Raw genomic sequence first — 13477 nt, forward strand, 5'->3', positions numbered from 1 at the left:
ATTCTTTGTTCTCTGGGAATGTGATGATTTAGGCCAGAATTCTGCTTCCTGAATAATTCAGATAATTGCCACAACTCCACACTTTGCTTGAGTCTGAGATGTGACTTCAGAAGGCAAGTGATCAAATTAGAATCATGTTTTGATGACCTTTGTTTTAAGCTCTTTTTTGAAGGAAAGGAATAGATATTTACTGCCTAATTAAACATTTTGATGTATTTTGAAAACACAGATGAACCACACAGACACTGAGCATTATTAGTATAATATTAAGTGTTGGGCAGTGGAGCATGAGTTTGATATACTAGACTTTGTTCCGTAGGAATCATCCAATCAGACATTTTGGTCAAGCAGATGTTACAGTCTAGATGTTCAAGGAGACAAAGCTTTCCTCCTGGCCCTCGGGAGCTGTGTACACAAGTGATGCTTGTTACATGGCTCCGTAGTTGTCAGTCTGTGTCACGTCACTCAGTGCCACCGTCCCGTGCTGTAAACAGAAGAGAGAAGTCTGAGGGCTAGAATTATATTAGGTGTTTCTTGGGGTCTTATTGACATGGGAGCATCTAACAAGTGCACATGGAACTTTACTACCTAAAAACAAATTTAATTAAAAGATTTGAAAGCAAAGTCACTGCTGCTAGACTTGGCCCCTGTAATAGAAGGTGGGCTTCACTTTGATATCACAATGTGATTGTTTAACCACTTTGTGGACGTGTCCTCAAGCCCTTGGGTAATGCTACCAACTTAGAGCAGCTTCTCCTGCCCACGTGGTTTGAGCCGTTTGCCTGGCAGGGTCCATAATTTAGCCTGAGCCACCTGCATGCCTCGTCCCAAGTGACCAAAATGCAGGTTTGCTGCCTGGGGTGGACGTGTGCCCCTGTAGCTGCAGAGCAGTCGGGAGTCATGTGGTCCTGGCAGGTTGAGCCTTCAGAGCGGTGATGGGCCCACAGTCCGGGAAAGAGGTGATGCAGCTTAAATAAAGAGATATTTTGCAAGTAAAGTCAACAGCTGGTGGGTGACTGGGTGTGGGGATGAGGGAGAGGAAGCACACACGGCTCAAGGCATCTGGCTGGGGGCCCTGAAAATAGACAGATTTCTTTTCCTGGAAACAGCCTGAGAGCCCAGCTGGCCTGCAGACCCTTCTTTCACGTGATGTTTATGCTTAAATCCAGGCTATAAACAGATCAAAGTGGAGCGACCCTGGTGGGAGCAAAGAGGGATGCCCAGGTCTTGCCCCCAGCTTCCTCCTCTCCTGCTGTGGGCACCCCTGAGCACCTCCAGAGAAGCGGCATGTAGGGCCCCGAGCTTGAGGGTGGATGTCACAGGAGAGCCATGAAGAGCACTGGCTCAGAAACTCAGCTTCTCCTGCAGGGCACTGGGCAGGTGGCTTAGACTCTGCCAGGGCTCTGTGGCCTCAGTCTGTAAGCTGGTGATGAGGATGGCTGGGCACCCTGGCTGCGAGCATGCCAAGAGATAAAGACTGTATTTAGCCCCTTTTCATGCTGCTGATAAAGACACATCCGAGACTGGGTAATTTATAAAGAAAAAGAGGTTTAATGGACTCGCAGTTCCATGAGGCCTCACAATCACGTCAGAAGACAAAAGGCACGTCTCACATGGCAGCAGGCAAGAGAGAATGAGAGACCAAGCGAAAGGGGTTTCCCCTTATAAAACCGTCAGATCTTGTGAGAATTATTCACTACCAGGAGAACAGTATGGGGGAAACCACCCCCATGATTCAATTAACTCCCACTGGATCCCTCCCACAACATGTGGGAATTATGGGAGCTACAATTCAAGATGAGATTTGGGTGGAGATACAGCCAGTCCATATCAGACAGAGTGCCCAGCTGAGTGAGGACACAGTGAGCACTGCCTACATGCTGTTGGGAGGACTCCTGCTCTTGCATCTTACAGACCAGGAGCCTGCCCAGGGCACACAGGCATCCGTGTAGAGACAGCACTGGAATCAAGCTGCCCAGAGTCCTTGCATATTCTCACTCAGTGGTTGGCAAGCTCTTCTGCAACACGTATTTCTGTAGTACATATTTGAGGCTTTGGGGACCATATGGTCTCTATCCCCACAAGTCTATTGCAGCTTGGAGAGAAAGGAGCCACAGACAACATGGAGGTAAATGGGCATGGCTCAGCCAACACAGCTCTGCAGGAACAGGGGGCAGGTGGCCCTCTGTGGGCCCCTGTTCTGAATTGCCATGAATAAATCACAGCATCTTTGGTAACTGAGTTCTGAGATGCCGGACTGTCCACAGCTGGGGCTAATTTGGCTGTGTGCCACAACTCAGGCTTTCTTGGTCATGTGAGTGCCTCTCGCCGCTGGAATGTCCAGTCCATGCTGTGTCCTCCTGACACCTGCCCCGGGCCGCTTACGTAGCATGTGGCAGAGCCAGGAGGTGACCACTCTTTAACCACTGTGCTAAGTCAGAGGTCAGCTCTTCATCGCCGGCCAGTCCTCCCCCAGGCTCCGGACCCTGTCTCATCCCACCTTCTGGACTCGCTCCAGGGGCCATCTCTGCTTTCTCCTGGGCCATCAGCCTCACCTTTCCTACCGGCCCCTTCCCATCAACAGTTAACACACACAAGGCAACTGCCCAGTTAGCATCTTCAAAACATTCTGGATCCCTCTTCTGTCTCCCTTCCTCCCTTTTCTTCTTCCTCTCTCCTCTCTTCTCCCCTCTCCCTCTCTCTCTCCTCTCTCACCTCCTCTGTCTCACTCTTGTTCTCTCTCACACGCTCTCCTCCCTTTGCAGCCGAGCTTTGTGTAAGCATCACCAGCACCCAGGGGCTCCGTTTCCTCACCTCCCACTCCCTCAGCCCACGGCAATCTGCCTTCTGCCCTCGTTACCCCCCAGAAACCTCCCTTAGCTTGCCAGTGACCTCCAATGGGCTGTTTCAGTCTCTATCTTGCCACATTATTGACTTTAAATAAATGTTTATATAAAATAAATGAATAAAGGGATAAACCAATAAATGAACATATGAAATCTTACAAGAAAAACCCCACTCATTTCCCACCACTCTAACCAGCTTAGCTCTGGAGAGCCGCATCCCTCTAACCAGCTTAGCTCTGGAGAGCCCCAAATCAGCACATCCCAATATCATGGCTTCTCCAGCTGAGGTCCTGGGAATCTCATATCCCATCCTCACCCCATCCAGATCCACTGAGTAAGGGTCTCTGGGCATGGGTCTGGGACCTGCACTGTGAACAGATACTTGAGATGAAGCTTAGGCACATTACAGTTGGAGGGCCACTGCCCCACATCTGCTCTTCTGTGAATTTTTCTGATCCAGCAATCTCTTCATAATCAATTAGATTGAAAACAATGAGTAGGGATTCTGCCTTTAAAAACATCCACAGAAACAAAGGGAAAATAAGTGTTCTCTTTGGCATGCAATAGTGCTCGGGATCCGGTGGGTCCTCGGTTTGCTCATGACACTTACCCTTTCCACCAAGGCTGTTAGTAAAGGTTGCTAGCACAGGACAACACGCAGGGCACTCCAGCCCAGGGACGTGTGCTCTGATCAGCTTCTGCTGACATCTTGGAGACAGTGATCTGTTTTCTCTGTTTCCAATTTTTGGAACAAGAAAGTCTTATTTAGCAGGCAGAACTGCTTCTCAGAAAAATGCAAATGAGAGAACCCTTCCCCCCTTATGTGGAATGTTCAGTCGCTCTCGGTCCTTGTGATTAATAACTCGAGTCCTTTCTGTTTGCATGTTAGTTTCCTTATATACAACACTGCATGGACTTTAGTGCATTTGACTCGAGCGACAATCACAGAGAGGTGGGTGGGGCATTCACCGCATCGTTACTTCCACAGATACCCAGAGGGTGCCTGTTATGTGCCCGGCGCCAGCCCTGGGTGCCATGGGAACACTGAAGAGAGACTGGCATGGATGCTGCCGCCCTCGAGTACCTCCCAGGCTGCTGGAGGAGACAAGTCACGGACACAGCCACTAGCACCACCTACAAAGTAACGAGTGCCTGCGGACTAGATCGTAAGTTCCTTGAAACCAAGAACAGACACGACCACTCATATCCTCTGTGCCATGCACAGGGCCTGGTGGGAGTCAATTTTCACTAAACCTGGTCAAATGAATGAGACCAGTCAAGTGCTTCAGAAATTCAGAGTTGGGTTGGGATGAGTGGGGTCACTTCCCGATGGGGTGCACCCGTGGATTCGGGGCTTCCTGAAGGAGGGGACATTTGGACCCAGCAGCTCTCCCCAGCTTGTAGAGCTTCACATGATCTCTGAAGCTCAAACCTTTACAGATTAAATGTAAATTCATGGTGTCCTTGGAAAGTCAAGTTTATTTCTTAGAACATCAACCTGCATACCTTACACCTTGTACTTGAAGGAAATGCTTTCTCCACCCCAAAGGCCCATTTTCATTCAGTATTCTTAGTATTAATTAAGAGAGTTTTCTCCTTTTTGTTTTTACTTTATTTTATGATTAAAAAATGTAATACAGTATCATTATAAATAATTTGGAAAGTAGAAAAAGGTTTGAACAATTAGGAAAAAAGTCAACTGTAATCCCATTACCTAGAGGTAGTTCTGATTATTATTTTTGGCATATATCCTTATAGTATGTTTGTGTGTTGTATTTTTAACATTGATAAACCCATATTAAATACACAGTTTCAAGTTCTTTTCCACTGTCATTAAAAACTCTTAAAAACTTAAAAAAACACTACAGAATGTGACAGTGTTTGCACTAGAACTTAAATTTTCATTATGTTTGACATTTGGATGGTTCTAATTTAGTGTTAATGTAGGAAATGTTGTCTATATTTTGAGTTATTTGCTTAGAATGGATTCCTCAAAAGAGAATTAGGGAACCAGTAGAAATGAACATTTAGGATCTTAGATCCGTATTACCAAATTGCTTTCTAGAAAGTGTGCCCCAGCATGCACTGCCCCATTGGGTTTGAGAGTGCTTGCAACACTTCAGCTTCCCAGCTCTTCCAGTTACACACCACTGCAGAACAAACTAGCCCCAAACCAAAAAGACTTCGAGGAACAGTCATTTTATTCTCTTACGATGTTATGGGTCAGGGATTCAGACAGGGCTCAGCTGGTCAGTCCTTCTGCCCTACATGGCATTGACTGAGGTTTCTTGGAGGTGTTGAGTCGGCCGCTGGTCAGAGGGTCCAAGCTGGCCTCCCCACATGCCTGCAGCCTGGCAGGGATGGCTGGAAGGCCGGGCTTATAACTCCCTTCCCCTGCTCATGCACTCTCAGGGCCTCATCACAAGGTCTCTCCCACCGGGCAGTCAGACTCTGGGTGCCACCCAGTGAGCCAGGGCTCCTAGAGATGGGAAGTGGAACCTGCCAGTCTCTTAAGGCACAGCGTCACTTCCACTGTATTCTGTTGGTCGAAGCACCACAGAGCTCACCAAGGTTCAAGGGAGGGGGCCGAGACCTTGTTTCTTAGGAGTGCCAAAGAATTTATGGTCACCTGTGATTTGCCACATCAGCATTGAATATTGTCATGAGAAACATTTATTTGTTTGCTAATTTGAAAGCTGACATGATAAACTAGTGAGGCTTTCATCTGAATTTATTGATTCTACTCTTCAACTTTTACATATATTTTCTTAGTCATTTAAATTTCCCCACTTGGGAGATTTTTGGTCCTGCCCTTTGGGTCTTTTCCAGCTCTGCCGCTTACAACTATAAGATGTCAGACAGGTTAGTGGAACTTTCTGCATCCTCACTGCTTCCTCTATAGCATGGGGGTAATGATCTTACCCCTCTGCAAACCTTCAAGGGTTGCTGTGAAGCTCAAATGAGAGAGAAAATGTAAAGGGCGTATTCAATACCATGCCTGACCCATGACAAATGCTCAGTACCCACTATTGTTAATAGTGTCATCTGTTCAGAGTCTTGTCATAATACTCAGGTGCCAGGTTGGTGGAAGCACATGTGGAGAGGACACAGGGTTCCTGGGTTGCAGGAGAAGGAAAAGCAGAACATCCTCTGTGCACCACTTGGTGCCAGTTTAAGCCACAATTCCCTGGCACCTCTGCCCAAGGGCAGGGAGCTGCTGGCTTGTGAGTGGGCACAATGCCATCCTACGAGATGGGAATGAAAACAGGCAGCCAGGGGATCATGTGTGTCCTGCTGTATTTGTTAAACAAACCGCTCCTAGCCGGAGAGCACTAAAACAGCTGTCAATCCTGGTCTTACAAGCCCGTGGTAATAGGAGACGTGCAATCATTAATCTAGCTCTGGGAAGAATTACCTTTCCAACTTTTTTTTTTTTTAAAGAAACAGTACATCACAGCCCACATATACAGACAGAGGTGGGCATCAGAGTTGATTTATGTCTCATCCATCAAACTGAAATAAATGCTATTCCATGGAAATGAAACCAACACTCACAGACTGAGGTAGTAAATTCCCTTGCTGAACCCTGACTGAGCGGTGCTCCCATTTGTCACTTCCCCCTCTTGTCTGAAGGTGACACTACACCCTGCCACAAGCAGCGTAAGTGCTTTTAGTGGCTCTTCCTCCCAATGAGTGATCATGGGTCCTGTATGGCCAGCCACTTGCTTTCTTCCTGATTCCTCTCAACATCTGGTCACAGCTGGCAGCCTCTTCCAGTGACATCTTGGACCGTAAGTGGATTAAGACGCAGCCTTGTCAGCCCCCATATCTCAGGATGCTCCAGGTGGGTAATGAGCCTGGACAAAGAACAGGCACGTGCGAGATGTGGCAGGGAGGGAAGGCACGCGCTCTCCCCACACCTAAAAACCATGCGACTTGGGCTTCCTGGGCCTCAGTTTCTACATCTGCTAAATGGGGAAACAAATGCCCACCTTGCCTACTTCACAAGAATGTGAAACCACGCAAAACAGAGGCCTTATGACTGCATGAGATGCAATCATAATGGAGGCAAACGTTATGCATTCTTCCTGTAGTGTTCTTTCAAAGAGGTGTTCAGGTCTAATATGTATTTTAACAGGTTTGGAAGGGTTTAATAAATATTATTTTCCACTTCCCAGAGCAGAAAACTGAGGTGTATTGAGAGTAAGTGACTCTTGAAGGTCATGGAGTGGAACCCTGGTCTCCTGGTTCTCAGCAGTTCCCACTGGACCTCACTGTCCACCAAGTGGAAGGAGAATACGGGGCCTGAATATCTTTCCAGGGCTTTGTTTTCACGTCAGTTTACGTCGGTAGGTCAGTTCCAGCTGCGCCTCGGTGAGCTGGGACTCCACTTGTACGACTGTAGGCTTCTCACCTGAGGAAGTCCTTCAAAGTCCACGCTTCATCTTTTTCAGTCCATAGAGCTCTGGATGGGGAGGCTGGGTCATTTGCAGAGGCTCAGACTGGGAGTGTGGCATGAGTCCTGGAATGGCAGAAGCCCTACAGCACAGATGCCAGATCTGTCCGTCGGCAGAACTGGGTTTTACTGGCTGAGTAACTTAACCTCTCCAAATCTCAATTTCTTCACAAATGAGGGGGACTAAGTCATGCTGTGTGTGGCTTTGAGGCTCAAACCATTCTCTGTATGTAAAGTATCAGACCCAGTGCCTGGCTCTGAGTCGGTAGAAGTGCTATTCTTCCTTCTTTCCTTCACACCATCTCTTCCTTCCCTTTTTCTTTTTTCTTTTCTTTTTTTTTTTTTTTTTTTCTGTCTCCCAGGCCGGAGTGCAGTGGCGCAATCTCGGCTCACTGAAACCTCCACCTCCCGGGTTCAAGCGATTCTTCTGCCTCAGCCTCCCAAGTAGCTGGGACTACAAGCACGTGCCACCATGCCCGGCTAATTTTTGTGTTTTGAGTAGAGACGGGGTTTCACCATGTTAGCCAGGATGGTCTCGATCTCCTGACCTTGTGATCCACCCGGCTCAGCCTCCCAAAGTGCTGGGATTACAGGCGTGAGCCACCATGCCCGGTCCTCCTTTCCTTTCTTTCATTCTCTTTTTCTTTTTTCCCTAGGGATCTTGGAAATATCTCAAATATAAACCAGAATATCTTAAACTTGAGGATGTGTTGAGCAGATATGTGACTGCAACGCCAGTGATCCAGTAGATAAAATGGGAAAGCAGAGTCCATCCCCTAGAGCTTGGGAGGGGCCAGGCTGGTCTCTGAGGATGGTGAAAAGCAAGAGGGAGGTGACCGTTCACTTGGTCCAGTGCGCTCCACTCCAATATTCACTAACGGGAACACGGTTCCTCAGGTGCTGGGGAGGGAAGTAATCTCAGAAGCACTGAACACTGCTCCTACTTTTCCAAGATAATCATGTGTGGCCTGGGCAGGTCCTCAGGCCCCATGAGGTCCAGCCTCAGCAGAGTGTCACATCAGAAACTTGCAAGCAACAACAAATAACACCAAGAATCTCAGTCTCCTTTGGAAGAATATCGGAGGCAATCCAAATTATAATATCTAGAAACACTTCTTTAAAAACCCCTTTTCCAAAAGAAATAATTCCATCAAAAAGTGGACTAAGGACCTGAATAGAATAGCCAAAAAACATGAAAAAATGCTCAACATCATTAAGGATCAGGGAAATGCAAATCAAAAACCGCAATGTGATACCACCTTACTCCCGCAAGAAGGGCCATCATTTAAAAAAAAAAAAAAAAGACGTTGGCATGGATGTGGTGAACAGGAAACACTTCTACACCACTGGTGGGAATGTAAACTAGTACAACCACTATGGAAAACAGTGTGGAGATTCCTTAAAGAACTAAAAGTAGATCTACCATTTCATCCAGCAATCCCACTACCGGGTAGCTACCCAGAGGAAAAGAAGTCACTATACGAAAAAGATACTTGCACATACATGTTTATAGCAGCATAATTTGCAATTGCAAAAATATGGAACCAGCCCAAATGCCCATCAACCAACAAGTGGATAAAGAAAATGTGATATATATATATATATATATATATATATATATATATATGTATAGATATATAGATACACACACACACGGCATGGAATACTACTCAGCCATAAACAGGAATGAAATAATGGCATTTGCAGCAACCTGGATGGAGCTGGAGACCATTATTCTAAGTGAAGTCACTCAGGAATGAAAAACCAAACATCGTATGTTCTCACAAGTCAGGACATAAAGGCATAAGAATGATACTGGACTCTGGGGACTTGGAGAAAGGGTGGGAAGGAGGTGAGGAGTAAAAGACTACACATTGGGTACAGGGTACACTGCTCGGGTGATGGCTGCACCAGAGTCTCACAAATCACCACGAAAGAACTTGTCCATGTAATCAAACACCACCTAGTTCCCCAAAACTATTGAAATAATAAATCAATAAAACTATTTTGCCTTCCTTTTTTCTCTCCAGTTTTTACACAATTGCTACAGGAGCCCTCAAACTCTAAATACTTCACTCTCAACATTCTGCCCCCAAGAGTCCCAGAAGCCCCAGCCCATGTACCTTCTAAGTCTCTCCCCAGCTTCCCTCTTCTCCCTCACCTCTCCAACCCTGCATCTCTCCACTCAGTCTTCCAGTGTTGTGTCTCAAAGTCTGGGAAGTATGTGGGGAAAGACAGAACTCTCCTCAGAGGACAGGAGAAGAGGAGATGGGCCAAGGAGAGATGGGACCTGGGGGTGGCAGGTGACAGAGCAGGAATATCACCCTTGAGTGTCGCATTCCCATCCTCTGCCTGTGCACCAGCAAAGCTCCCCGAATGTGCTGGTCAGGAAAGCCAAGATGATGGAGCAGAAACAGGACTTGGCGTTTCCCTGGTATTCCTCTAGTGTTCCCCTGGTATTTCCCTAGTATTTCTCTAGGGAACGGCAGGCAAGGGTCTCGTGTGCATAGCAGGGCTGCAGAGAGATCCCTGGGACTACGTAGATAGACACAAATTCTTTTAAATCCCTTCCTTTTGGGTAAAAATACTAGGTGATTTTAAAATGATCTGTGTAACCAGGAATACATTTTGTAAATTTCTCTAAGACTTACATACTAGGTTTCCGTCCCAAAGACATTTTTATATGTCCCCGAATAGAATAAAGTTAACTCAAGGCTTATCATATTCCAGGCCATAAGGGAGCCCCTCATCTCCTGGATGACTTGTCATCTCACCTGGTTCTATGCCATGTGCTTGACAACATCAGTGCCTTTCCAAACCGTTGCCTTCGGCTTGGTTTTACTGCCTTGCGTTGTTGCACTTCCTATCACTGAGCTTAGCTGCAAGAACAGAACAGTGGCTTGTAACATCCCTGTGCCTTTATTCAGTTTAATAGTCAATGAGCCTAGATACAAGGGATCCCTTCTGAAGGGCAGGAGGATATTATGGGGACTACTGAATATTTTTAGAGTGGGTGGGTTTTTTTTGTTTGTTTTGTTTTGTTTTGTTTTTTGGAATGCGGACTTTTTGATACAGGCTGAGCATCCCAAATCTGAAATCTGCAATGCTCCAGAATCTGAAACTTTATGAGCACTGACATCACACTCAAAGGAAATGCTCACTGGAGCATTTTGGGTTTCAGATCTTAGGATTGAGGATGTTCAACCAATAAGTATAACACAAATATTCCAAAATTGGAAAAAATTCAAATTCTAAAACGCTTCCGGTTCCAAGCATTTCAGAGAAGGAATATTCTGCTTGTACTAACTATGCCATGTAAGTAACATTGTGTATTAAGTGTGTGTGCATGTGTGTGTGAGAGCAGGTGTGCATGTGTGTGTATGTGGGCGTGTTTCAATTGGCTGGAAGAACAAGGTTGGTAAGCCGGCATTTTAAGCTCACCAAGTTGCTGCTTTTTCACCAACACAGTTACTACTAGCAGTGACATCTGCCATTGCTGGGGCACTTTATTTTAAACTACTTGACCTGCATTACCTTATTTGATTTCCACAAAAGCCGTGAGGTCTTTCTGCTGATGTTCTCCTTTGCAGGAAGTTGCTGTGTTTAACATGGCGGCCTACAGAGGAGGAGGCTGTACCTCATGGTCCAGGGAGATGGTGCTCTCAAAAGTTCCAGGCAAGCTACCAACTTTCCCTGCCGGAAGGCGTGTGGTACACTGTGGCTCTGCCATATTCCAGTCAGGCAGCTGCTGTGACCCTAAACTGTCCCTGGTCCCTCTGCCCCGTTTCTTCCCTGAGAATTGTGGGTTTTAAACTAGATCCTGGCGTGTTACAGCCAGAAGTGACTTTAAGGCTCACTCAGCCCAAAGCCCAGGAGATCACATGACTTGCCCAAGGTCACGCTGAGGGTCGGTGACGAGGCTGGGACTGGACCCCCAGCCTCCTGGTTCCCATTGCCCTGGGGGTCTTCGTGTCCTCAACCAGAAGGCACCTTTTCAAAGGAACTCATACGCACACCTCTGGAAATGCAAGCATCACCCTTTCCTAAGGGTCCCCACCTCTGCACTGGAGACATCGTGCTTTCTAAGAATGAGGCAGTTTTGTTTTAAGTACTGCCTCTGGAGAGTGTGGGGGGTTTTTGTCCCCTCTCTGTATCTGTTCCCCCACAAATCAGCCTGGCCAAGCTAATAGGAAACCTCAGCTTATAACGCCCTGTGCCCCTCCTGCCCCATGGAGCTCCAGGACAGTTCACCCCAGAGAGATGCGGGCTGTCTTCAGCTCCCAGGGCCTGGCTGTGCACCTCCTGCTGCAGATGGTCTCATCCCTAGCAGGGCTGCACCCAGGAGGAAGAGGGGGAGCTGTGCCCCAGGGTTCTCTCATCCTGAACAGCTCTGTTTGGATGGCAGAAGAGCCATCGTGAGAGTGCCACAATCTCTTCTGGCTGGTATTTCTTAAACATCCTCACATCTGTCCAGTTCCCCGCTCCCCAGCCTGGAAACCTGGAATCCTGCTGAGTGGTGTCTGGTCCCCACTTCTCCCCACGCCAATCTGCAGCCACAGGACTCTTGCTAGCCATGCTCCTCCCCTGCTAACGGCCCATCCATAGCATCAGCCGCAAACCTGAAGGCTCCCCACACTCGGTGGGGTCTTTGCTCCTCCTTCCACCTTGCCCCCGGCTGCTCCGTCTCACAGGTATGAGGGTGTCCTTCTGAAAGGCAGTAGTAGGATATTATTAGTACGAATACAGGAGTACCATGCCACCTGCATTGCTCGAGCCAGACTGGGCCTTCCTAGGACAGGCCGTGACATGCTGTTCCCTGTGACTAGGACACTGTTCCTTCACTCTTCTTCCCCCAGCCGCAGCCAACACACCTTAGGCAACAGCTCCTCCAGGAAGCCTACCTGACCACTCTCATCCCATCCCTGCCCCAAGCTGTCCACATACGGAACCCCTCCTTTGTGCTTTCCTTCATTCGGCAAACACCTGTTGGCTGTCTCCAGTGTGCTGGGCACCAGGGATGCAAAGGCACACAAGACATGGCCCCTGCCTGCAGGGAGCACACAGTCTACTGCCCAGGAGCCAGATATGGGAGAAAACAGGACGGTCCTGCTTCCAGAGCTTTCTGTGCCTGTGCTGTCTCTCTGTGTTGTTTTTTTAATCTCTCCCACTGTGCACTCCTGGCACCCTGGGGAGAGTCTTAGCCCTGTTTCTATCCTTACACCGAGCACCGTTTCTAGTATAAATTACCCTATGCCCTCGATGAACGCACAAGGGCTGAATCAACAAATGGGCTTAACTGCGGGTTCCCTGCAGGTTAGTGCCACCACTGTCCTCTTTAACAGGTTGCTGCTGTCCCTATCATGCATATGTGTTGAAAGAAGAAATCCCTTATTTAGAGTTCCCTGAGCAAATGCTCGGGGGAGAAACCAAGGGGGGCTGTCTTCTGAATAGATGCGTGTTGAAATACATGCCTTCTGCTAGTGAGCACTTTTCTTGCAAACTTGAGTCTTAGGTTAGGTTCCTTCAAGACAAGAATTCCTGTGCAAGAGATTTGTGAAGGAAATGCTCCTGGGACACAGGTGGGAGTGGGGGCAGGGAAAGGGAAGAAGCCACACCAGGGTGCAATTTTAGGAAAGCTCTTGGCCTCAGCCTGCTCCTGTGGAGAGCCTGAAGCGTGAGTTACACCTCAGTCTTGAGGCTAGCACTGGGTATCATTGTCCTGCACCCAGTTATTGGCTCTGAGCCCCAGGGAAACACAATCTGTCAGGCCTTTTGGGCTCCTGGACACGTGGGCAAAGTGATTTTAGTAGCCCTTGAACAGGCCTCCAAAGGGGCCACAGGTACAGGGGTGGGCAGGAGAGACAACAGCTGGGGGCCTGAGAGGGGTACAACAGTGTCCTCTACAGCTTGTGGGGACAAGACCAAAGAGCCCTGGGGGGTAAGGGAGCCCCTTTTTCTATTTTTACTTCAGGATCTGTGTTTAACTGACAAATAATCCCTCAGCAGGAGCCTGGTCTGCAGCTGTGTCCTCCTGCTTGGATGATGCAAAATAATGCCCCAGGCATGGCCTAAAACCCAAAGGCGGGGCTCTTTTGTCCAGTGCTAAGAGAGACTCGACTCTCAGCTTCAAGTTCTTTGCTGAGGTGAACATTATTTATCATGCTGTATTGGGTGG

General features: G+C 47.8%; 1 long non-coding RNA gene across 1 annotated transcript; it reads right to left on the minus strand.

The window, feature by feature from the left end:
* Positions 1-410: 410 nt before the first annotated feature.
* Positions 411-10951, minus strand: LOC129524946 (uncharacterized). Its single transcript, XR_008668935.2, has 3 exons — positions 10837-10951; positions 10077-10181; positions 411-484 (listed from the first exon to the last, which is right to left on the minus strand). It is a non-coding gene; the product is annotated as an uncharacterized lncRNA (long non-coding RNA).
* Positions 10952-13477: the final 2526 nt, after the last annotated feature.

The sequence above is a fragment of the Gorilla gorilla genome, chromosome 8 (assembly GCF_029281585.2).
Source record: "Gorilla gorilla gorilla isolate KB3781 chromosome 8, NHGRI_mGorGor1-v2.1_pri, whole genome shotgun sequence".
NCBI lineage: Eukaryota > Metazoa > Chordata > Mammalia > Primates > Hominidae > Gorilla > Gorilla gorilla.